The sequence below is a fragment of the Adiantum capillus-veneris genome, chromosome 25, assembly GCF_014529385.1.
Source record: "Adiantum capillus-veneris isolate H3 chromosome 25, ASM1452938v2, whole genome shotgun sequence".
In the NCBI taxonomy this organism is placed as follows: Eukaryota; Viridiplantae; Streptophyta; class Polypodiopsida; order Polypodiales; family Pteridaceae; genus Adiantum; species Adiantum capillus-veneris.
The window spans coordinates 28,259,448-28,285,181 of NC_140955.1; the positions used below are offsets into that span (position 1 = coordinate 28,259,448).

Genomic DNA, 25,734 nt, shown 5'->3' on the forward strand with positions numbered 1-25,734 from the left:
ATTTTATAAGTCATAGGGAAGGACTTACCGTCAGCATCATCTTCATCACCGAGACAATGTCTACTCCCTTTACAACAAATTATCATGTAAGGCTTTGCACCGAATTCATTCATCATGGGCAATGTGTATACAATCATTACTTTGTTAGCGTAGTGGGAAATTCAAAATCCCTGGCCTGTAGTTAGCCCACGTGGTTCCTCTTAAAAAACAAAAACCCAGCGCTAAAAAGCTTTAAAAAAAACTTCGTCGTCAAAAGCTACCAACTGCCAACTCTCAGCAGCAATTCGATCTTAGTTCGGAGTTTCCCATAGTCACATTGATTTCACGTTCACTGAGAATCTCTCAATCCCCTCACAAAATCATAAAAGTGAAATATGGAGAGGAAGACAATGACACACACTCAAAAATAATGAGGCTACCTTGGATGACCTCATTAAAAGCCTGTATTAAGAAGAAGGATTTGTGCCAAGGCAATAAGGTACATGTAGAGATTTGCACTAGTGGGTTACTTGAGAAGGACACATGCTTACAGAGCTTGTTGGTCAGCATGTATGTTAAGTGCGGTGCACTTGTCAGGGCACAACAAGTTGTTGTTAGCGAGTACGCCGCGACGGACGATGGAGCACAGCGAGAACACAAACCAACAAACTGTCAATCCGAGGACGTAGCTGACCCGACTAGGGCATGGAGGCAATCTCTGGGTTGTCAACCCTGAGCTAGACACGAACAACACTCTACAGTCACTAATCCTACCACAACACTACCATAAAGCAAAGAAACATACAACGCATCCTACGAAACACTACAAGCTCGAAACAGTCTCAAATCATATCGGAATGACTCGAAATCGGAGGGTAAGACTCACAAGGACATATCCTATATGGCCAAACACCTAAACCCTGAAAACCATAACTGTAAGACCTCTAATCGCTGTCGCGATAGACTCAAAACAACAATTTCCAAAGTGTCCGAAACTGATCTACAAAGACATCAACACGAAGAGCTTCTCACCCTGATTCTAACGACTACTCGATCATTCAGAACGGATGTCGTTTGAGGTACTTACGACCAAATATAGCTCGTAGCAGGCGGGCTCGCGATGTGGTCCTCGGCTTGCATTGCTTGCGTCGACGAGGAGAGCTCCTCGATGCTAACACGCTCCTACTCTCATATTTGCAATGTGATTAGTGTGCGCGATGGTGTGTGTGCGTGAAGCTCACTACTGAGTGCTGCAGAACCCACGACTGTATATTAATTGAGATAATGTAATGTGTTTTACAAAGCCTTAGGTTTTAGCTTATATACCAAGCCTTCAAACCTAATGTCCGGCCAAATGACCTGAATTATCCCTAGGCTTCTACAGAGCTTAATTACAAGAAACTGAGTTGGCTTTACTCATTATACAAGCATCTTCGGCCAAAATACAAGTGCCGACTTAAAATATGAGGTTCCTGTAAACATTACAAAAGTGGCTGTAATGGCTTAAAATAATAATAACGGGATATTCGATGGCGTCCATGAACTCATATCTTCATGTTACAGCATCCATCTTCATCTTCATTACTTCATCACCATCTTCATGTGGAATCTTTATAGAATCTTTGAGGAATCTTAATGGAATCTTTATGGAAACGTTGTTGAAAGAGCGTCCTTTCAACACTCTCCCCCTCCGAATTCTTGTCGTCCCCGACAAGACCCTATGTCTTTGCTGGCCTTGACGAGTTCTTGATGTCTTGGTGTTGGTCGAAGTTGTGGTGGCAGCTTCTTCTGTAGTTGGTCGCTTTGCGTGATATTAAAGCGGCCTTGAAGGTGTAGCTGTAGTGTATCTGAAGCCTGGAACTCTCCCCCTCCTATTGGTTGTTGTATCTTGAATTGCATGAGGTTGTATCGACTTGTTGGTGCAGCACGTCGTTGTCATTGTAGCTCTAGTATTTGCTTTTCCTGTGGTTGTTATCTCGCAGTTGTACCTTTAAGTTGACTTGAAGCTGTTTTTTGGCCTCTGTATTGATCTGCAATTAGTAGTGTGGGGATAGTGTGGTTCTTGTTGTTTTTGTTTTTATAAAAAATAAAAGAGTAAAAGTAAAATGTAGCGTATATACAAAATGAAGGTCTTGGATACCTGGATAAGACTAAAGGGAAAAATCCAGTGGGAAAAAATGTCTTTAGTCATAATTAAATGCGAGGCTATATGTACTTAGGTTTTGATGTTATATAGTTATGCTGAGTTAAAGTACATATGGCCATACGGCTACTAGTATGGGCTTGATATACATGGATAAGTGTTAGTAGCTTGAAGTCAAAGTCATTGTTATTGAGCAAAGGCTTATAAAATGTGTTTCCGCTTGGTCATCGTCATTTTTTTGTGTAAGTGCATGGGTGGAATAAAAAAGAGTGCCTAATGCATATGTCCATTGATGGGACATCTATATGCTTGCACAGAGTTATGCATGTTAAACAAGATGCGGTGCGAGAGAAGAGTATTGATGGGTTCTTCATGGAGTTAGTGTAGCGAGCAAAACATATAACATGAGAGCTTCAAAAGCTTTCACTGATCACAGAAGGGTTTTTGCTGTCGAGGTTTCTCCACTCTTCCTCACTGTGTCAAGTGCGTGAGTGTTTTTTTTTCTTTTTTTGTTTTGTTTTTTGGACTACTCCGCCTTCTCCACCTTATATATTATATGGACTTTGACTCTTATGCTCACCTCTTCCAGCATGAGCGACATGACTTTATGTATGCTCAACTCTGCAGCTTGAGCTTATACCTATTAGCTAGACTCATAGACCACAGAAAAATATAACTTGAAGCTTGGTTCTACCTCCTGCTTGACCACCATTTCCTCTAATATGTCTTTTGGAGAGACAAAATCAGCATTTGGTTCCTGTAGAGTCATAAGCTCTTCTTCCTCGACTTCAGCTGTTGAAATGTCACCAATAGTGTCTGAACTTCCTATCACTTGTTGCACCTCTTCTTTGATTGATTCCAAGTCTTCATATTGCTCGTTTGTAGGCGCTGGACCTGAAGCATCTTCTTTAGATCTTAGCCCTTCTTCCTGCAACTTTGCTTTGTTGACTTGCAGCTCCTCCTTTGTACTATGCATTCGAGTTGGACAGTTTGTAATCAAGTGTGTTATCGCACACTGATCGCAAAGAGCACCTATTTCTATATGACCAGTATTCGGGCTAGGTATCTGGTTTTGTGCTATCCCCATAGCTGATAACCCTGTTTCGAACTCATACTCAGATTCTTCATCTGTCTCACACATAACCCTTAGCATGTAGTAGGGGACTATGTCATACCCATTCTCATCGCAAAATTTTGTCGGTGTGGTCTCATTAACACATACATCCAAAGTAGCCAATATCTGAGTCCACTCTAGCGGTTCTAACGCCTCTTCCGGAAAAGGTTCTCTTATGTAAGCATCATCTTCTAAGACCCTCTCTAAGGAATTCTCATTTCTCCCAAAGTCACTACATTCCGATGCTCCGCACATCCAGATTTCTTTCTTTTTGCCCATCCACGGATGGTCTGTTGATCCACATTGTGTTGCAGAATCAAAATCTTCCACGGGTGTTCTAGTTACATCTTGGTAACTATGATTTCTCATATTTACACGTGTTGTGGTCTCAGCATGTCTCAAGTATAGATAATCATAACCCCAATCTTGTACCATCTTGAGTTTCCTCATGAATGGTCTTCCAAGGATGATTTCATAGTTATTTTTCTTGCCAAAGTCAACTATGGGAAAAGTATGCGCATACTCTATACCACAAGAAGACACCACTATCGCTTCTAGCAATCCCATGGGTCTTTCCACATGCCCATCAGCTAACTTTAACTTTATTCTGGTTGTTCTAAAGGTGGGCCTACCCCATTTCTCCCAAATTCATTTTGTTGCTATGGCAATTCCTGCTCCGCTGTCAAGTATAGCTTTTGTTTCAATCCCATTGTATTCGACAGGTAAAGTGGCATTACCATCTTCTCCTTCACAGTACTCTCCTACTTTGTTCAGAGGTACCGGTCTTACATTTGATCTAGGCTTCTAGATCTCATCCAGCTCTTTTTCCAGAAACCTTAACGGGCTTTTGATTCCAATTTTTTCCAAGCATTTTTCTATATCCATCCACATACTTGGCCTGATTTTCAAAAGTTCTGCCAACGTAATTGTGCACTTCACTGGCGTGGATATCAAGTCAGTCAAAGTGTCCAATTCTTTTGTCCCTCCTAGCCTTTGTGATGGAACTCTCACAATCTCAGACTTTGCCTCAAAATCTCCCATGTACTGTGGCAAAGTTCTTAACGATGCAGGTCTACTGTCTTTGGAGGCTATCGATCCTACATCACCATAAGTATGACCCCACATCAACACTCATTTGTGGTCTATCTAATGTGATTTCAGGAAATGGTGCTGGTCCAGCATCCTCTTCTCTTTTTTGGGCATCTCAGACAGCCTTCCATAACTCCTCTGGCCACTGCTCCTCAACTATAGGAACATAGGGTGGGAAATCCCTCATTGATTCATCTGTTGTATTTTGGACTACCCTCGAGTCTTGCGACCTTGGCAGTGATTCTTCCCTATGATCCACTTCTTCTCTAGGCAATTCGTCTACTTTAATGCTCTCGTCTTTGTGCACTGGGGTGACTATCATATCCTTCAATTCTGGTGGAGGTGGTTCTAGCAATGCTTGAGCAGTTTCAATGAGCTGCTTACACATTTCTAGCCTCTGCTTCTCTAGTTCAGGATAAGGATAAGTCATCCATCTTTGTTCTAAGGTCTGTCTATTTGACAATCTAGCCTCATAAGCCTGTAAAATTGCGTCTAAAGTCTCATTCACTTTGTCCACTAGGACAGATCCTCCTGAACTAGCACTCTTGGGTGCTTCAGCTGGTTTAAGGGTTTCAACTTCCCTTTGCTGTGTCTGTTGCTCTTGAGTTGTTTCCAGCTCAGCTGTAACAACCTTTTCTTCTCCTTTCTCCCTTTCTAGTCTCGCTTTCATTCTAGTCCTTCTTGCTCGTCTAGAGTTTCTACGGCTTTTGGAACTCTTACTAGTCTCTCCATCTGTAGGCTTCTGCTCTTGCACTTTTGCTTGTGCTCTTGTGACAACGTTTACTGGAGCAACTTGCTTACTTTCATCTTCTTGTTGTTTAAGCACCTGCTCTTTTGCAATGGTTTCTCGCTCTGTTGTTGTTGTCGTCTCTCCTTTTGTTGCGGCTCGTTCTTTCTCTGATTTGCTAGTAGAAGGAAAGGTAACATGTGGTTGCATTTTACCTTTCTTTCTTGGATTCTTAGGACAATCCAAAATCATATGTGTGATTGCACACTCATTACAATATACATTTATCATGATATCATGGTGTGGACAATCCTTAATCAAGTGATCACTACTACCACATCTGTCACATGGACGTATTGGTTGTTGTGGCAATACTTGATATTGACCTTGAAGTGGCTTCTGATCTACCACATTTCTTTCTATTTGAAGCTCATGACTCACACATGCATTTCTAGCAGCTATGGGTCTTTCACTTAAGAACACTTGTTCCACTATAGGATGATATCTAGGCGGTTGATACATAACATGCTCAAACCCTGGTGGAGTCTTAGGTCTATAGTCAGGACAATGTTGCGTCGGATGGTCCCCTCCACATGTCATGCACCTTCGTCTTTGAGGAACTCTATAGGCTGGTACTCTATCAGAGTGGTTGATGCATTGCACCACATTCTCTATGATTTGCTCCTCAACATTTACTTGGTTTTGTCCTAGATTCCCTCTTTGATCCTCAAGATCAGCGGTTTTCTTTTCCTCACTCGCATCATTCATCTTCTTTTGGCCCTCTTCATAGAATTTGCAATTGTCAACTAGGTCAACTACCGCTTTGGTCACTTCTTCCAAGGTTTGGTATCTTTTTACGTATAGGTCCTTTTGGAGATTCTCATTCCTAAGCCCTCTGATGAAGCTTAGGATCTGACGTTCTGGCATGGGTAACTCTTGGGTAGGACATCTAGCAACATATTGCTTGAAACGCAGTATTGCATGTCGCAATGTTTCTGTTTCGCCTTGTTTAAATTCCTGAATCTTAGGAAGGGTGTTATGTTTTATGCCCCTCTTGGTGAATTCTTGAACAAATTCATCCAACATTTTCTCAATGGTTGTGAACTCTCTCCGGTTCAATAGTTCAAACCATGCTTGTGCATTGTCCTCCAATGTAAGTCCAAAACCCTCATACTGCGTGTGGAAGTCCTCTACGCGTTTTGCTCGTAGGACTTGCTTGAAAGCCGAGACATGGGCGTATGGGTCTCCTATGCCATTGTACTTTCTATTTACCGATTTTCTTAGCTGAGATGGTCTTATACTTTGGGGTGCAAAGTATGGAACCATACTCCTCTCTGGTATCGTTTCATCTCTCGTTATCGCTCTAGGAGGAAATCCAGGTGGTGGTCCCCTCTTTGGAATTCTCTTAGAAGTTCCTCTGTTTGGTGGATGTATCTGAGGTCCTTCATTGACCAAATATCCACTCATCTCTAATTTGGATCGCGGATTTGTGCTTTCTATAGCTCTATATTCTCGTCCATACTTGTCAACAAATAAAGATGTCCATTGTCGGTCGACCTCGTATGTATAGACATATAAGAGCTTGTACTCTGTCAGCTCATCTGGGTAAGGCTCTAAGCAACTGTAAAGGTTGAATTGATTTCCATTAATATACCTATATAGTCCTTCACTTTCATGGTTATACGTCCAAAATCTCTCCACAAAATTGGTCTTTATGTACTGTAGGTTTGGAAGATCTATTATGGGCGGGTGCTCATCTATCCCTGCAATCCATGTGCTTGTATAAGCTGAGTCTGAGTCTGATGTAGACATTACTTCTAGGCTTAACAGCTCTAGCTTATTGTAGTAATACCTCTCTCAGTGTGTTTAAGTGTTTTGGTCAGGGAAAATCCAAAACTATGTCCAAACCGTGAGCGTTTTCTTACAATTCTCTCAAATTGTCGGTTTTAGACACCCCTGACTTCTGGATGCATTTTGAGGCCTTAAACAACATTTTTTTCAAAACTTTTCTATAAAAAATTCGAGAAGGACCAAGTGTGCGGAACACTCTAGCTTCATGGAGGGGGGGTGGGGGGGGGGGGGGGGGGGGGGGGGGGGGGGGTGGGGGTTTGGGAGGAGAAGAAACCAAACGCGTTTCGCTCTTAAGAGAGCTCATCAGTGGTGTTTCTAGGGAGATTGGGCAATGTAAAGAAGTTATGGGAAGGGAGTAGGGGTTTGTTTAAGTAGTGAGTTCTGGGAGGGAAGGTGTTTGAAAAAGAGGGGGGGAAGTAGGTTTAGATTTTTGAACTTCGAATTCAAAAGGACTAGAGTATAGTTGTGTGTGAGAGTGACATGAGAATGAATGTTAAGGGTGAGCCTTATTATTCTTAGGTTTAAAGAGGGAGAAAGAGAGACTCCCTTAGGGTGAGTTCGTAAAGTTGGGAGGGTTTACGTAGAAAATATGCGCGACGGAGTCTTATACCAAATTAGGTAATACTTATGGAAGGATTCCAGAGCTTGGTTTGGGTAGCGCAGTAAGGGATATGCGCGGTAATTGTTTTGGTAAGTGAATAGATTTAGCGGTAGAGATTTATGGTAGAGTATTGACAACGGTGGTTGAGAGTAGTGTCGGAGGAGTTTTAGAGTCGTGACCAAAGAAAATTTTGCTCATACATGGGGTGCAAGGAAGAGGGTAGCAAAAGGAAAAAGGGTTGCAAAAAGAGAAAGGGTTTTGCCAATAAGTGGGGTACACCAAGAGGGATTCTATTAATCCGTGGGGCACAAAAAAATTTGTTATGCTCGTAAGTGGGGTTCAAAGGTGATTTAACTCATAAGTGGAGTACAAAAAGAATTATTAAGCTCCTAAGCGGAGTACAAAGGATGGTTTTGCTCAAAAGTAGGGTACAAAAATTGTTATGCTCTAAAGATGGGTACAAAACAATCTTTGGATCAAAAGTGAGGTAGAAAAGGCGGGATATGGGGTAAATCATGCGTCGAAGTAGTACGATCCATCAACCTGGATAGAGAGTAAAATGAGGGTAAGTTTTGGGTAGGTTTAATGTTATTATGGTGCATAAGGTTTGTTTATGAGGAGTAATTGGGTCCTGTGGTCTAGCATGTGATGGGTTTATCTAAGTGGGAGAGGTTTGGCGAATTTAGGCAAGCTTGATGGATAGGTTTGCCAATTGTCAAGGAGGGTTTGAGTTTCCTAGTTACGGGGGTAAAAGGTATTTTAAAGATGGTTGGGGAGTGGTGGTTCTTTGTTGAGGAAGGTTTACTCAAGAGGTTATCCCTTTCTGAATAAGAGATTGAGTTGAATACTTTGAGAAGTACTTGCCTAGGATAGCCTCTTTTCCTGAGTCTGATAAAAAAGAGATTCCTTGTGCTGAGGTAGTGTTCGAAGGAGCTTTCTCTCATAATGTACCTCCTAAGTTCTGACTTGATGAAGGCTATTTTCTGGTGGGTAGGGTGCCAAGAGATCCATGGTATATAGTGGAAAGAGTTTAGAGGTTTTTGGAAGCAATTAGAGTCTAGGATGCCATGGGTTAAAAATTTGAGTCCCTTGAAGAAGTGGATGTCTAGGATTGTGGCTTGATTGGTAGAAATGGAGGGGGTGATTTTAATGTGTTCAAGCAAAGCTCCTGCGTAGGTATTGAGGGCGATTGTTAAAGATTCAATGGGGCCAGTCCATATACCAAATTCATCATCAATGAATCTTCTGAAGTATGCCAGGTTTGGGTCATTGAGAAGACGTGATTGGGATTCTAGGTGGCAAAGAAAAAGACAAGCATAGACCACGGCAAAATTGGATCCCATTGCTGTGCCTTTGATTTGTTTGAAAGTTCTATTATTGAAACTGATGTAGTGTTGTGTAAGGATGAGGGTAGAAAGAGAGATTATGAAGTTGGTTTTTGGAGGATCGAAAAGTTTACAAATGGTTGTTTTAAGACCAATGAGTCCTTGGTCTATCGGGATGCTAGGATAGAGGGAGTTTATATCAAAAGTAAAAAGGAGAGAATTTGGTGGAAAATGGGTATGGTGTAGGTCTTTGATTAGGGACAGGGAGTCTTTTAGATCTTGTTTGTAACTCAGTAGGATTGGGTATAGCTCTATGTGTAGCCATTTCGATGCATTTTCCAAAAAATAGCCATTGTAAGTACAAATAGGTCTAGCGACAAGTGATGGTTTATGCAATTTGGGGAGGAAGTAGATTCGGCAGGGTTTGAAAGGTTTTGAGAGGGGTGCAAGTATGAAGATACGTTGCTCCATGGGGAGGAGGGTGTATCTGTGGATGATGGTAGAGAGGAGAGAGGCTAGGTAGTTGTGAGCAGGTGGGGTAGTTGGTTGATAGGTGATGGGGTCATTGAGTTGTCTAAGTGCCTCCTTATCATACCATTCCTTCGAGAGGATAGTAAGACCAAGGTTTTTGTCGGCGGGTTTAATAACAATGGAGTTATCGTGTGAGAGAGATTTGAGGGCTTGATGTACAAACTTTGGGCGTTTAGAGAAGGAAGTGTTGTAACTATCCAATTTATGTATGAGATGCAGCTTGTTAAGTTCCGTGATAATTCCTAGAGAGGGATTCTTTTCGGGTGGTTTCCAATGGGGGTCGGGTAATTTAAATGGAGAAAAGGAGGCGGCTTCTTTGGTTTTGAAGAAATCTTTAAGTTGTAAGCTTCTTCCTGAGGTTTCGTGTGCTTCTAGGAGGTGTTTGGGTGTAGGATTGGGAGGAGGAGGGATGTACTTGAGACCCAAGTTCAAGCATTTATTTTCATTGAAAGTGAGGGGACGTGTGGTGAGGTTATGTACAAAGTTTGTAGAAATGGCGTTATCAAAAGAGTAGGCCGTTTGCTTACCAAAAATTTTGAGTTTGTACTCGTGTGGGTTGGTAAGAGGGAGCCAAAAACTATTCCTTTTCCTTGAGTTTTTGCATGTCGTTGTCGCGTCGCATCGGAGGTTCATGCATGTCGCTGTCGCGTCGCATTGGAGGTTCATCGAGTTAGGCAAAGTCGTAGTCGAGGGACTAGAAGGAGAGGGAGTTGAAGGAGAGGTACTAAGCATCCATAGTGTAGGGAGGAGGGGGGGCTTGTCAAAAAGAAGATGTACCCATGAGGTTGGGTGGGTTTGCCCTAGTCCCTCCTCCCTTTGCCTTTTCCCGAAGACGAAGAGATATGGTTAGGATGAAGTACATGGTTAGGATGGAGTACATGGTTATTACGGGAGGTAGATTGAAGGTTGTTATGCGACATAGAATGGGGGTTTAAGGTAGGCGGAAGAGGTGGAGGAGGCTTTGGGGAAAAGAGATTATGGATGCGACTGAGAGGGTATTTAGGTGGTATGGTATGTTCTTTGGAGTAGTGTGGGGGAGGGAGTTTACGTTTTTTGAAAGGGGGAGAGCTAGGGGGAGAGTTAGTCTACGTAAACCCTCCCAACTTAACGAACTCACCCTAAGGGAGTCTCTCTTTCTCCCTCTTTAAACCTAAGAATAATAAGGCTCACCCTTAACATTCATTCTCATGTCACTCTCACACACAACTATACTCTAGTCCTTTTGAATTCGAAGTTCAAAAATCTTTACCTACTTCCCCCCCTCTTTTTCAAACACCTTCCCTCCCAGAACTCACCCTACTTAAACAAACCCCTACTCCCTTCCCATAACTTCTTTACATTGCCCAATCTCCCTAGAAACACCACTGATGAGCTCTCTTAAGAGCGAAACGCGTTTGGTTTCTTCTCCTCCCAAACCCCCACCCCCACCCCCCCTCCATGAAGCTAGAGTGTTCCGCACGCTTGGTCCTTCTCGAATTTTTTATAGAAATTTTTGTGTCCAATTCTTTTGTCCCTCCTAGCCTTTGTGATGGAACTCTCACAATCTCAGACTTTGCCTCAAAATCTCCCATGTACTGTGGCAAAGTTCTTAACGATGTAGGTCTACTGTCTTCGGAGGCTATCGATCCTACATCACCATAATATGACCCCACATCAACACTCATTTGTGGTCTATCTAATGTGATTTCAGGAAATGGTGCTGGTCCAGCATCCTCTTCTCTTTTTTGGGCATCTTAGACAGCCTTCCATAACTCCTCTGGCCACTGCTCCTCAACTATAGGAACATAGGGTGGGAAATCCCTCATTGATTCATCTGTTGTATTTTGGACTACCCTCGAGTCTTGCCACCTTGGCAGTGATTCTTCCCTATGATCCACTTCTTCTCTAGGCAATTCGTCTACTTTAATGCTCTCGTCTTTGTGCACTGGGGTGACTATCCTATCCTTCAATTCTGGTGGAGGTGGTTCTAGCAATGCTTGAGCAGTTTCAATGAGCTGCTTACACATTTCTAGCCTCTGCTTCTCTAGTTCAGGATAAGGATAAGTCATCCATCTTTGTTCTAAGGTCTGTCTATTTGACAATCTAGCCTCATAAGCCTGTAAAATTGCGTCTAAAGTCTCATTCACTTTGTCCACTAGGACAGATCCTCCTGAACTAGCACTCTTGGGTGCTTCAGCTGGTTTAAGGGTTTCAACTTCCCTTTGCTGTGTCTGCTGCTCTTGAGTTGTTTCTAGCTCACAGCTGTAACAACCTTTTCTTCTCCTTTCTACCTTTCTAGTCTCGCTTTCATTCTAGTCCTTCTTGCTCGTCTAGAGTTTCTATGGCTTTTGGAACTCTTACTAGTCTCTCCATCTGTAGGCTTCTGCTCTTGCACTTTTGCTTGTGCTCTTGTGACAACGTTTACTGGAGCAACTTGCTTACTTTCATCTTCTTGTTGTTTAAGCACCTGCTCTTTTGCAATGGTTTCTTGCTCTGTTGTTGTTGTCGTCTCTCCTTTTGTTGCGGCTCGTTCTTTCTCTGATTTGCTAGTAGAAGGAAAGGTAACATGTGGTTGCATTTTACCTTTCTTTCTTGGATTCTTAGGACAATCCAAAATCATATGTGTGATTGCACACTCATTACAATATACATTTATCATGATATCATGGTGTGGACAATCCTTAATCAAGTGATCACTACTACCACATCTGTCACATGGACGTATTGGTTGTTGTGGAAATCCTTAGGCAATGATAGACCTAGTGGTATACTTGGTTTCAAAAATTTTCTCAAAATTTTTTCCTCACTTGTCTATCGCGATAGACTCACCAACTACCCCTTGCACATGTCCAAATGCACTCAAACTTTGTGTACAGGGTATAATGGGCCTTCTGAGCCCAAATATGAAGTCAGATTTTAATTTTGATTTTTCTGCAGTGAATTCCTGAGATAGACTCACGAGAGTGTTACTGGGATACAGTTTTTCAACTGTTTTCACAGATTTGAGTTCCCCCTTCTCTTGAGATACTACTCACCAAGTTTCAACCAATTTGGAATACTTTTCCTTTGTAACTTGCATCAAACAACAATCTCTTTTCTGATCTTATGAAGTAATCCACTTAGATGCACTTCCAATGCTCCAAATTTACTCAAATTTTAACCATAGGCTCACAACAACATGTAGAACAAGGCCCTATGGTCAATTTTCAAAAATTTTAATTTTTGTGAAAAAACCCTAGTCTATTGCGATAGACTCAGCAGATTCTTCAGTTTTGAAATTTTCCAGATTTCTCTTCACCATTGTGTTCCCTATGCTCTGTACACCTTGCTCATCAATTTTCACTTGTTTTGGATTTTTCCTTAGGTCTCTAACTCCAACTCTAGAATTCTGAGTCTATTTGATCACTAGAAATAGACTTAGGATGACTTCCCAATGTCCAAAATCCACCAAATTTTGTGTGTAACCTCCTGAGAGGCTAAACAAGCTATGCTCCAGAGGGTTTTGAAAAATTCAGTTTCTTTGGCCCTGCTTTGAGTCTATCGCGATAGACTCAGCAAGTACCCCTTTTATAGGTCAAACTTGAACTTTGACTATACCACTGCGTTGCAACACCTCTCCTTAGTCCTCCTACCAATTTTCAAGTGGTTTGGACTTTTACTTTGTCAGTTAGACCAGATCTGGTGTTTTCTACAGAATCCTCTCAAATGGTCTTAGACCCACTTTCTGATGTCCAAATGACTTCAAAATTTTTAGGTGTCCTTGATAGCACCTTTCCAAGCTATGCCACAGAGGTTTTTGAAAAAATCAGTTGCTATCACTGGGTGCTTAGTCCATCGCGATAGACTCACCAAGTATGCTAAAATGACACTTTTTTCAAATTTTCTATTCACAGATGTGTTCCCTACCCTCTGTGGATCATGTATAGTTTCACAAGGTTTGGAAATTTGGTCAAGTCCCTTTACCCAATGTGTCTCTGAAGTCTGACTCAAAACACCAGACAAGTGCTTTGGTGGTCTTCTTGATGTTCAATTTCAAATTTGAAATGATGGTTAAGGTCTAGGTGAGGAGTGGATTCAAGCTATCTAGTCACAATTTCCAAAAACTGTCCCACTCAAAATGTCACGAGTCTATCACGATAGACTAGGCAGATTGTGCAAGAAAAGTCAACTCAAAATTGTGACTTCACTTTTAGATTCCCCTTACTCTCTTGTGTCTATCCCTCAAATTTCATGCAATTTGGACACTTGGTTTGTGTTTTGGGCCATTTTTAGTGTTTTTGTCAGAACCTGAATCTCTATCTGGGCTTTAGATTCACTTCTAGTGATCCAAACACCTTGAAATTTGGTGTGTATGCTATGTAGGCTCTGCTTAAGCTATCCCTAGGAGGGATTTGCAAAATAAGGTCCACAACTAAATATCCCCAACCTATCGCGATAGGCTCATAAAATTTCTCAGTTTTGGTCTTTTTACAAAGTTCTCTTCACAACTAGTTTCCTTATCCTCTGTATAGTGAATACACAAAGTTGTGCAATGTTTGGACTATTGGCCAAGGTCTTTTTACCACTGTGTCTCTGAACTTAGACTCTAAACACCAGACTTGAGGTTTGGTGGTCAAGCAGGTGTCCAAGTACACTCAATTTTTGGGAGCAGCCTTGTATTGATGTGTTTTACCTATGGTATGAGGGATTTTGCCTATTTGTGAGTCTATCTCCAATTCACCAGTCTATCACGATAGACTAGGCAGAGAGTCATTGGGAAGTGTTTTTTTTTTTCTGTTTTTGGAAAGTTTGGTTCCCAATGCCCTTAGAAACCCATCCCCAAAGTTTCATTCAATTTGGACTTCTTTTCCTTTGGATTCAAGCATTTCACAGTTCACTTCCTTACACTCAGAAAAAGCAAATTCCCACTTAGATGCACAAGCACTGATGCAAATGCTTTGAAATTTCACATACAAGCTCTAGAGCATATGCAAAACAAGGTCTTGAGGTCAAACTTTTTTGAAAATTGCAGATTTGGTTTCAAATTTTTTGTTTTTTGGGTTTCTTAGAGTTCCTTTTTTTTTTTTTTGGGGGGGTTTTTGGATTGGACCAAATCTGTGTTTTACCCCTACCTTAAGGTCTCCAATGCAAAAACAAGCACTCAAATCGGCTTTCAAACGACCATTTTAGAGAACTTTTACCATAATTAGCACAATTCCGCCTTTTGTGTTTTCAAGCACAATTTCATGTCAAAATTGCTCTAGATCAACATCAGATGTCCTACACTACCTAAAGTCCTACTTTGGATGGTTGAATGGTTGTTTTTGCTTTCTGGCAAGCAAACAGCCTCCTACTTACCTTTTGCGTTTTTCTTTGCGTTTTTTTTTTCTCTTTCAAGTTCTTCACAACCATAAGTCACAACCAAACACACAAACCATAAAACCTAATCTAAACACACAACAAAATAATATAACCATACCTCAACCTCATGGTGGACCACCTCGGCGAGCCGCAGGCTCCCTGGCTATCCCTCAGTCAAGAGATCCGCTCTCTGACTTCCCACTAAAAAGGCAAATGGTGACAACACTCTAGAAAACTCTAGAGAAACGCTATACTATCAAACACGAGTGATGCGGTCTACGCTAGTTTAGGCACTTCGTCCCCGGCAATGGCGCCAATGTTAGCGGGTACGCCGCGACGGACGATGGAGCACAACGAGAACACAGACCAACAAACTGTCAATCCGAGGACGTAGCTGACCCGACTAGGGCATGGAGGCAATCTCTGGGTTGTCAACCCTGAGCTAGACACGAATAACACTCTACAGTCACTAATTCTACCACAACAGTACCATAAAGCAAAGAAACAGACAACGCATCCTACGAAACACTACAAGCTCGAAACAGTCTCAAATCATATCGGAATGACTCGAAATCGGAGGGTAAGACTCACAAGGACATATCCTATATGGCCAAACACCTAAACCCTGAAAACCATAACTGTGAGACCTCTAATCGCTGTCGCGATAGACTCAAAACAAAAATTTCCAAAGTGTCCGAAACTGATCTACAAAGACATCAACACGAAGAGCTTCTCGCCCTGATTCTAACGACTACTCGATCATTCAGAACGGATGTCGTTTGAGGTACTTACGACCAAATATAGCTCGTAGCAGGCGGGCTCGCGATGTGGTCCTCGGCTTGCATTGCTTGCGTCGACGCGGAGAGCTCCTCGATGCTAACACGCTCCTACTCTCATATCTGCAATGTGATTAGTGTGCGCGACGGTGTGTGTGCGTGAAGCTCACTACTGAGTGCTGCAGAACCCACGACTGTATATTAATTGAGATAACGTAATGTGTTTTACAAAGCCTTAGGTTTTAGCTTATATACCAAGCCTTCAAACCTAATGTCCGGCCAAATGACCTGAATTATCCCTAGGCTTCTACAGAGCTTAATTACAAGAAACTGAGTTGGCTTTACTCATTATACAAGCATCTGCGGCCAAAATACAAGTGTCGACTTAAAATATGAGGTTCCCGTAAACATTACAAAAGTGGCTGTAATGGCTCAAAATAATAATAACGGGATATTCGATGGCGTCCATGAACTCGTATCTTCATGTTGCAACATCCATCTTCATCTTCATTACTTCATCACCATCTTCATGTGGAATCTTTACAGAATCTTTGAGGAATCTTTATGAAAACGTTGTTGAAAGAGCGTCCTTTCAACAATTGTTGATGAGCTTCCAGTCCGGGATGTCGTCAGTTGGACTGCACTTATTGAAGGATATGCCCGACATTTGTAGGGTCATGAAGCTCTAGGTTGTTTTCATCGCTTGTGAAGCGAGGGCCTCTATCCGGATGCGGTCACCTATTCTTGTGCCTTGAAGGCATGCGGTATTATTTAAGGCATTGATCTGGGCAAACAACTTCATGACGAGATTGTTGGAGAGGAATGTCGTGCTTGGCAATGTGTTGGTATACATGTATGCTAATTGTGGTGTACTTTGGAAAGCACAACAAGTTCTGGACGAGCTTCCCAACCGAGATGTCATCTCTTGGACTGCATTAATTGCTGGATATTCCCAACAAGGTCAAGGCCAGGAAGCTTTGAATTGTTTCCATTGGATGTGAAGTGAGGGTTTCTCTCGAGATGCAGTCACCTATGCTTGCATTTTGAAGGCATGTGGCATTATACGAGACATTGATATGGGCAAACAAATTCACGATGAGATTGTCAATCAGGGGCTGTTGAAAAGAATTGTCATGCTTGGCAATGCTTTGATTGACATGTATGCCAAGTGTGGTGTACTTTTGAAAGCTCAACAAGTTCTTGACGAGCTTCCTGATTGAGATGCGGTCTCTTGGAATGCATTAATTGCAAGTTATGCCCAACAGGGGCAGGGCCAAGAAGCATTGGGATGTTTCCAACGGATGTGAAGCGAGGGCTTCTCTCGAGATGCAGTCACCTATGCTTGCATTTTGAAGGCATGTGGCACTTTGAAAGACGTCGACACAAGAAAAAAAATTCATGATGAGCTTGTTAGTCAGGGTCTATTGAAATAAACTGTCGTGCTTGGTAATGCTTTGGTTGACATGTATGCCAAGTGTAGTGTACTTTCCAAAGCACAACAAGTTCTTGACAAGCTTTATGTCCGGGATGCAGTCACTTGGAATGCATTGATTGTAGGATATGCCCAACAAGATCAGGGCCACGAAGTGCTTGGCTGTTTTCATCGGATGCAAAGTGAGGGATTCTCTCCGGATGCGGTCACCTATGCTTGTGTTTTGAAGGCCTGTGGCATTATGCAAAACGCTATCATGGGCAAGCAGAGTCATGATGAGATTGTTAGGCAGGGCCTGTTATAAAAAGATGTCATGCTTGGCAATGCTTTGGTTGACATGTATGCCAAGTGTGGTATACTTTTGAAAGCACAACAAGTTTTTGACCAGCTTTCTATCCGGAATGAAGTCTCTTGGAATGCACTAATTATAGGATATGCCTGACAGGGGCAGGGCCAGGAAGCTAAGGGGTGTTTTCAGCGAATGCAGAGGGAGGGTTTCTCCCCAAATGTAGTTTCTTGGACTGCACTTATAGGAGGATATGCCCAGCAAGGGCAGGCCAACGAAGCCCTGGACTGTTTTCAATGCATGTAGCAAGATGGCATTTCCCCCAATGCAATCACTTATGTCAATGTGCTCTATGCATGTAGCCACTCAGGTTTAGTCGATGAGGGTCAAATGCATTTTGATAACATGAGGGAAAAACATGACATTGTCCCAAACAAAGAACATTATACTTGCATGGTTGATCTTTTTGGACGTACAAGGCTCTTTGACAAAGCAATAAGAGTAATTACGATGGTGCCGTCATCTGATCATTGTCCAGTTTGGGTCTCCCTTCTAGGTGCTTGCCGACAATGGGGAAATCTCAAGCTCGAAAAGTTTGCTTTTGAGCGTGTAGTCCAAGTAGACCGACATTATGGGGCAGCATATGTCTTAATGATTAATATTTATGGAGCTGCTGGGATGCAAGAGGAGGTAGAACATATTGAATGCATGAGAATAAAAAATGCAGCTTGGAATAAGCCAGGATCTGGCTGCTGGGTTAATGCAAGTGGAAATGCTCAAAAAATTTGTTGTTGGGGATACCAAGCATCCACAAAGCAGACAAATCAAGTGACAAATAAAGATGGAAGAAGTTCACAGCTATACCTTTTTAATTTTTTTTCAAAAAATAATATTTTCTCAACCTTGGTGGATGTCCAGAACAAACGTTATAACCTAATGCAGTTGTTGTCTTGTGTTGTTTAATATAGAAATGTTCTAAGTTTCTAGCTTTATGTATATTGATATTGGTTGCTAAAGTGGTAATTTCAAAATTGTCCTCGAAAGGACTATGTGCCTGCATGTCCGCTTGCATTCTCCTCGGAGGATTGTGCTTGTGCTGGCCGACGCGTTTATGGACGTTATTTGTAACTTCGATATATCTCCTATCGTTTTTCGTACAGCGTATATTGTAGACTATGTATTCTTGCCGCGATGAAGCTTTTTCTGGGGTGGAAGGCCGATGCTTGTCTCTGGTTGTTGATGAATGTCTAAATCTCCATGCAGATTGGTTAGGTAAATAAAAAAATGACGGTGCTACGGAGAAATGAATGGAGCTATTGATACTTGTTATCCATACTTGCCTTGGTCTATCGCAACTGGCTCGTATGGGGAGGCTGGTTGTCCTAAATTTACTGCCTTGTGTTTACTGTAGTGCCATGCTACCTTCTGGATTGTGATAGGTGGGTTAGTTGCATCGTGCGTGTGGTTTGCTGATGTCATGAAATTTGTCAAGATAGCGGCACAGTTTTCTTGAGTAGCTTTTGAAAGTTCAGCCAAATCAATGTTGTAACCAAACCGCAGGTGCTCCATCGTGTACAGTGTAACTCCTTCAGCTTTTGTGTCGAGGAGTTTTTGTGCTTCAACATTCCGCAACATACTCTCATCATCCTCGTACTGGATGTCAAGCTCTTCAAGTATTTGCTTCATGAGACCTGCAGGATGTAGGAGCAAGCTGGTTAGCACGACAGATAGAAGGCATTGTATTTTTCTTTTCTAATAGTACCTATTGTCATTCTGTCTGTGCTTGGTGTGGCCATCGTTTGGTCTAGAGCTTTATATCTTGCGTCGCACTTATTCATGAAGTTGCGACGCTCTTGAAAAGTATGGAACCCCTCAATATACGCATGGGGTTTCTCGCCTGCTAAGTTTGCCAATCTCATCTGCTTAGTCGTGAGATAAAATCTCTTAGGTTGTATCGCTGGTTGCATTTACTTTGCGTTGTTCGTGTATTGCTTGAAGAGCTGCACAGTAAGATGAGTGATTGATTTGCATGTATATACACAGGCAGATGTAAGATCAGATAAGCGTGCAAAATGTACCGTGTTGTGATCCATTGTTTGATTCAGTTTCCTGCACGTAAAAAAATTTATTTTGATGACCTCTTGCAGTATTTTTGAAGCATAAGATCCGACAAACGTTTAAACACAAATGAACGAAGTGAAAAAGGGAAGAGCAGTAAATTTACAAAAGGTGGATCAGACTGAGCAGGGGTGATAGGGAAGGTGTCTCAGATGTGCAACATATTGAATATGAGAAGTCCACAGAAGAGAAGACAAGCAGTTAAACAAAAATTCCTGCTTTATATAGAAGGCATTTACAAGGCGATTTCATCTGTTTAATAGAAAGAGGAATTGATACTGAAGAGGGCGTACGAAAAATTCCCGGCTAGTTTTTCAAAAATCTAGATGGTGTGAACATCTCTGGTGTAGGTAGCTCTAGTAAATGTAGCCGGGTTCGCTCAGTGACTCGTGATAGCATCACGTATAGAAGGCCAGGGGCGAAAACTTCTTTTACAATGAGCAAGACGTTGGAGTTGATTGTTGCGCCTTGGGACTTATGTCCAGTCATAGCATAGGCGAGAGCTAGTGGGAATGTGGATTTATGGTACCAGTGCCCATTGAATGTCCGTCTGCTATGCTTTGATCGTCGAAGTGTAAGTTCCTGTTTGGATGTGTCGAGTGTGACTTCGATTGCTTTGATGCCTCCTTCTTCATCTTGGAGGATTTCGTCTACGTGACATAGCGATCCATTGGATGCTCCAATTGTTAAATCTATGTTCTCTGTTATCAGCGCCTTTGCTCCTTCTGCTATTCTATCAATTGCGTTGAAGTCGGGATCTTCAAGCCATGCTTGGAGCTCAGGGACGTTGTGTGCATTTGTCTTGAGGACGATTTGGATGATGTGACTATGCCAATGGAAGCGTTCCAAGAAAAGGTTATTATAATATCGAGCGTCACTCTTGTGTGTGGAAATGATTGTCATACTGCTATCCATGTGTTGCTCTATTTCATCCTGCATTATGATGCGGTCATCGAGCGCATCGTGGATCTCTTTCTTTGTGGGGAGCCTGACTCTTATTGCATTGAGGAACTCTATGAAAGAGATATCTTTTGCATGGCGCACTGAGCAAGACATAATGTAGGTAGTAGCAGTGGACCAATAAGTGGAGCTTGTGATGTGGCATGAGTAGCAATGATCACTTTGATGCCTGCATACCGGCGAAAACTGTGCCAAATCACCGAACAAGAAGAGCTTTTTATCTTTGAATGGGTCTAGCAGTGTGCCGTTGGTGACATTCACAATTTGTCGTACTATGAGATCAAAAGTTTGCTTTGTCAACATAGAAATCTCGTCTATGATAATCGTGTCTGCTTCTTTGATACTAACGTATCTGTCATCAGTTTCGGAGATTGACAGGGGATACTGTTGTGTGCGCACTGGTATCTTGAATTGGTAATGGACAGTTGTTGCGATGCTGCTTAACCTCGTGGCCGTTGCACCAGTCAAAGCAGCGAGTGTGACATTTTTCCCTTGCATTATGAGTTGGCTTGTGATATATCTTATGAGGAAGCTTTTGCCACTGCCAAGAGTGCCTGTGATCACATGCAGACCACCCTTTGCTGCTGTGAGCTTCTTGTAGATCTCTGCTTGTTCAGATGTCAGTGATGCGTTCTGGACGTTTTGAAGCTCGTTTAGAAGGGCAGAGATACGAGAAGTCGTGTCCTGTTGCTCGTAGTCTGTTTGCACATCTGGAGATTGAAATGAGACAGCCTTTGTTGAGGATGTCTTTTGTAGTATCATGTTGTGAAATTGGTGTGTTTGATCAGTCGTGAGCATATTTCGTTGTGTATACTCTGTGATGTACATCTCAAGGTCCTCATCTGTCAGTATCAAATTTCTAAGTTTGCACTCAAGATAGTATGACCTGGATGTGTTCTTCGGTGAGAGCAACTGGGATTCGTTTCTGAAGGTGATGCTCTTTAGCAGCACGTTGTAAAAGAAAGCCTCCGGATGATGCCCTGGGTGGAAGTCTGTGAAACGGACCAGTCGGTGTTGCCGCTCCAGCGATTGGCCGTAGGTGTTCGCCTCTGAAATACTTTTTTTCCCTTCGTCATTGTGTAATTCTTGTGGAAGTCGTAGAACGTAAGATTCTCCAGACTTTGTGGTCGTGCGCAGTACAGATCGTGAGGGTGCAGCACGACATCATTGTTGTGAGAAATGATTCGTTGTCGTAGTGCCGGGGGTGATGAGTCGACGTATTGGACGGTGTCACTCTTTGAAATGATTGGGATTTGCAAACAATTTAATGCCACTTCTGTTGCTGAGATAGGCTTCGACAGTAAAGAGGTTGAGATCAGCTTCAATTGCACACTGTCAAGGCCACCTAGGCCTAAGCGCTCTGCGTCTTCTGAGCGGATGTTGAGATGGCCCATTGGTTTAGTTTTGAGTGCATACTTCAGGAGGTAATAGGACAACGATGAATTGGTGACCCGCTGTATATTCATATGTGCACCCCATAGCAGAAGCAGTGTAGGTTGTTACGGTACGACATTTCTGTCTTCATGCCGGGGCCTGAAGTATTGCCATTTGTGATTTTGTTCGTTGAAGACTGGGTTTGGATTTGGCTGGGCATGAAATGGAAAACCGTGTTTACATACTCCATCTCTTTGACCGTGGTAACAACTTGTATGGCACTTGTGAAGTTGTTTCCTAAGCACGAGTTGTCGGAGGCGGCTCACTTCTGGCAAAACCACAGTGCTAGTTTCTGGCGGGATGTATGCAGTTATCTCAGCAGGTAGTTGCTCTTTGTCTTCTTCATGCATCCACAGTATGACATGAGCATGCAGTGATCCTCTATTTTGGACCTCATATCTAACCAAGTGGTGTTGCACATGGCCCAACACACCTTTCGCAAGTATATATTTGGACATAAGCATTTGGAATTTAGTGTGGAAGGTGAGGGCGCATTCAACTGGGCAGTCTGTCCAAGTGAAGGAGGCGTTCAAATGACGTGCAATTAGCTCGATCGTGTCAACCTCAGGCCATCTTGTGTCTGTGACCTCATCGGCAGTGAAAGTCAAGAAGAAATCAGGCATTCCCCATTCGTCCACCATTGCTATCAAGTCCTTTAGGTTCTTGCGGTGCCACCAGCAGGAGCCTGGCATGCTGGAAGGGGTGCTGTACCGAAGCACATGTCTCACAGTATCCTCGTCAGTTGCTGTACGATTGGCCTTCTTGTATTTGTCAATGTCCCTTTGCAACAAGCTCGTGTGTGTATTGTTAGCCAACATAAGAGCCTGCTTTAGTTGGTACATGAGCAGGTATGGCTTATATAGGGTGTAAACGGAGAACAGAGTCGATGCACGTATCTTTACATATATACTGAAGTTGATTTTACCATCATATCGGCCTTTCCCAAAAGGGAACAGGAATGGAAACGCTGCCGCCTCTATTGTGATGTCGTTCATGGAGCTTGATGCGGTAGGCATGCCGTTGGGCTTGAAAGTAACTGTTCTCTCAAGCAATTGTTGACGGCCACGGAGCTGCAGAGAAGCAAATTCGTAAGTATCACTAGCGGTGAATGCTCTTCTCCTGGCTGGTTCAACGATGTTTTCGATGATACCAAACATCAAACTCGTGTCAAGCTGCGCCATCAGTGCAAACGGTGCGTTGTCTTGTTGGTGCTGAATGCTGAATGATCTTGCTCACAATATCTTGACTTAGTATGCAGAGGCCAAGCCTCTCATTCGGTCGTTCAACCATCGACATGTACTTCTGTAGTACAAAGTTGTTCTCAACATTGAATGCAAGTATGTCTGCCACTTGTGATGTAGGTAGGTCTTGCTCTGTGAAGGTTGTTCTATGCTCTTTACTCCGTGATAGCAGAGGGTTATCTAATATTGAACGTCTGTCTAGTGTACCACATGCAATTGTTGTCACTGTTGAGATGGCGTTGATAGATATGTAAATGACGCTCAATATCTGTATGTGAAGCTGATTTCCATTAAGTATTCTTCTTGTGAAGTCTGGAAGTAACGGCACACAATATCTGCGACGTGCACTTGAGTTCTCACAAGTGGAGCACATCACCCATTGTGTTTCTATTTGTGTAGCCTCTAAGCTGGATACCAGTAGACTGCTAGCAAACATTGCAATCGATGTCTCGTCTGGGGCTTGAGTACAATGAAAAGAGGCACTTCTTTGAATGAAAACTACACCACAAACAAAGCATATGCTTAAAGGTCTGAATGTCGTTGCTATTTCTGAACTCCATCGGTGTACTAAATTGACGATATCAATCCATGATTGTGAGCATGGTAGAAATCTAGCCTTCTTCTTGATTGAAGTGCGATGTCTCGCTTTGGATCTGCTGAGGTGTATCCTACGCTTTCGGTGATGGTCCATTGAAGGCTTCAGTTGGACTCAATGTTAATGGTTCAATGCGATCAGAACCTTGTGATATTTAGTTACTAGTCACGGCAAAGCAACGGACAGTTCAAGCGTATGAAACAACTATGTACCTGGTGCTGGATTGCGCTGTTGTGGGGTTTCGGACTGAGAAGAGGCAAGCGGTAGCTGATTTCTTGAATGTCCCTTGCAAAGAATAAGTACGAAGCATTAGAAAAGTAATAGCACAATGTTTAAGGTTGTGAGAGTAATCTCATTATTTGTATGTGTTCTTTTTCTCTTATGTTATAGAAAAAATAGAAAACGTGCTGGTGTCCTTGCACGGGGGAGTTTGCACAGTCCTCCCCAATTTTTATAATACGAGGGAATGTGCCATTCCCACGGCAGCATGCAATTTTTGGTGTGTTCCTTTTTACTGTGTCCTCAGCGTTCAAGATTAAAATCTGGCACTTTGTACTCACCGCACATTGGAATATGTCGCCGTTGCAAATGTAGAGGAGTTGTGTCCAAGTTTCTCTTGATCTGTCTGCAATGAAACACGGTAGAGTTATGCCATAAGTAGTTGCGCCTGCAGAAACGAGCTGAGTAAGGTAGTTGAAGGTGGACATACACACATAGCTGCTATAATTGCTAGTGAGACCCCTTTATCCTCAGCATGGACACCCCCTACCCGTGCATAATTACTCTCCCCTCCTAGACATTGCACAGGGTGGACATGGTCTCAAAACATCAAATTAGTTATCCATGCAAGATCCACTAGCAAGCAATGAAGATCTACAGGACAATTGGCAGCATTGTGAAACGAGGAATCACCAAGCAAACAATTAGAGCTGATAAGAGGGATTTGCTAGTAGTGTTGTGCATTGTGACTAGCCTTGGTCTGCTTACGCCATCTGTGTACTCCATGGCCCTCAAGGTCCTCCAACTACTCCTACCGACAACGTGCAGTAAGTCGTATTGCACCAATGCTACTACCACACCCTGCATCATCGCCACAAACCCTGGAGCATTGAATTTTTGAGAGATGAATAGTGCAAAGGGGGACAACAAATTGCGCAAGATCTGATTCAAAAATCCAACAACGATAATCACCTACACTTGCATGTTCACGGCTACTCTACAACAGGAGCGCAAGAAGTAGATTTCGAGAGTATTGCTCTTTGTCGAGTTGCAGGCCCGAACTGAAGAACGCAAGAAGCAGATTTCGAGAGTATTGCTCTTTGTCGAGTTGCAAGCCCGGACTAGCTCTGTGACACCTTGATTTGTAGAGCCTCTTTGTCATCCCAATCCCCTTACTGGCTTTTGAGCATCTTGACATTGTTTATGAAACGAAATCTAACTTTGTGGCACCTTGATAAGACATGTGTTTTATTTCAGGACTAGCTTTGTGACACCTTGATTTATAGAGCCTCTTTGTCATCCCAATCCCCTTACTGACTTTTGAGCATCTTGACATTGCTTACGAAACCAAATCTAGCTCTCCAGTGTGCTTACCGCAGAACCATGAACGACGCTTAGCTATCACAGAAGCTTGAGAAAGTATGGCACTATGCAAACTGGGTGCAAAAACTGCTAGACGGAAAACTCCAAAATGCACACGTCTCAGTGAAGAGGTTGCAGGTATTGCCATAAGTCTGCAAGCTGTGAAGTAAACTCTCATTCCCTTTCTATGGCCTTCTACACAGTCACAGTCTTAATAACGAGCTCGACGCTGCAGTCGCCGAGCTAAACTCTCTTGTAAATCGTATCACACTTATTTTTGCCTCCCTTGCCAAGCTCCCCTCTGATGTTACGTTCACTGATGAAGCTCCCATCACCCAAATCCGCTTGGAGCGAGTTAGCGAGGTTTTGCAATTTATCACAGGATCAGCCAGTTTTAGGGCACCACGGCTTTGTCTAGTGGGTATAGTGGGCCAAGGTGGGCTCGGCAAAGAGACGCTCTTGGCTCACATTTTAGAAGAGTTGCAACAATCGCAATGTGCATTCAATCATGTGGCACATGTGGAATTTGTGAATGAAAGCCTTGATAGTATGGGGATCAGAGAGACACAATCATCCCTACTGTGGAAATTAGGAGGTCAAGCCACATACTTCCAAAGTGTGCTGGCGGGGAA

General features: G+C 42.7%; 1 pseudogene; it reads left to right on the forward strand.

The window, feature by feature from the left end:
- The first annotated feature begins 409 nt into the window (after nucleotides 1–409).
- On the forward strand, nucleotides 410–18,136 carry LOC147424624 (pentatricopeptide repeat-containing protein At2g13600-like; annotated as a pseudogene).
- Nucleotides 18,137–25,734: the final 7,598 nt, after the last annotated feature.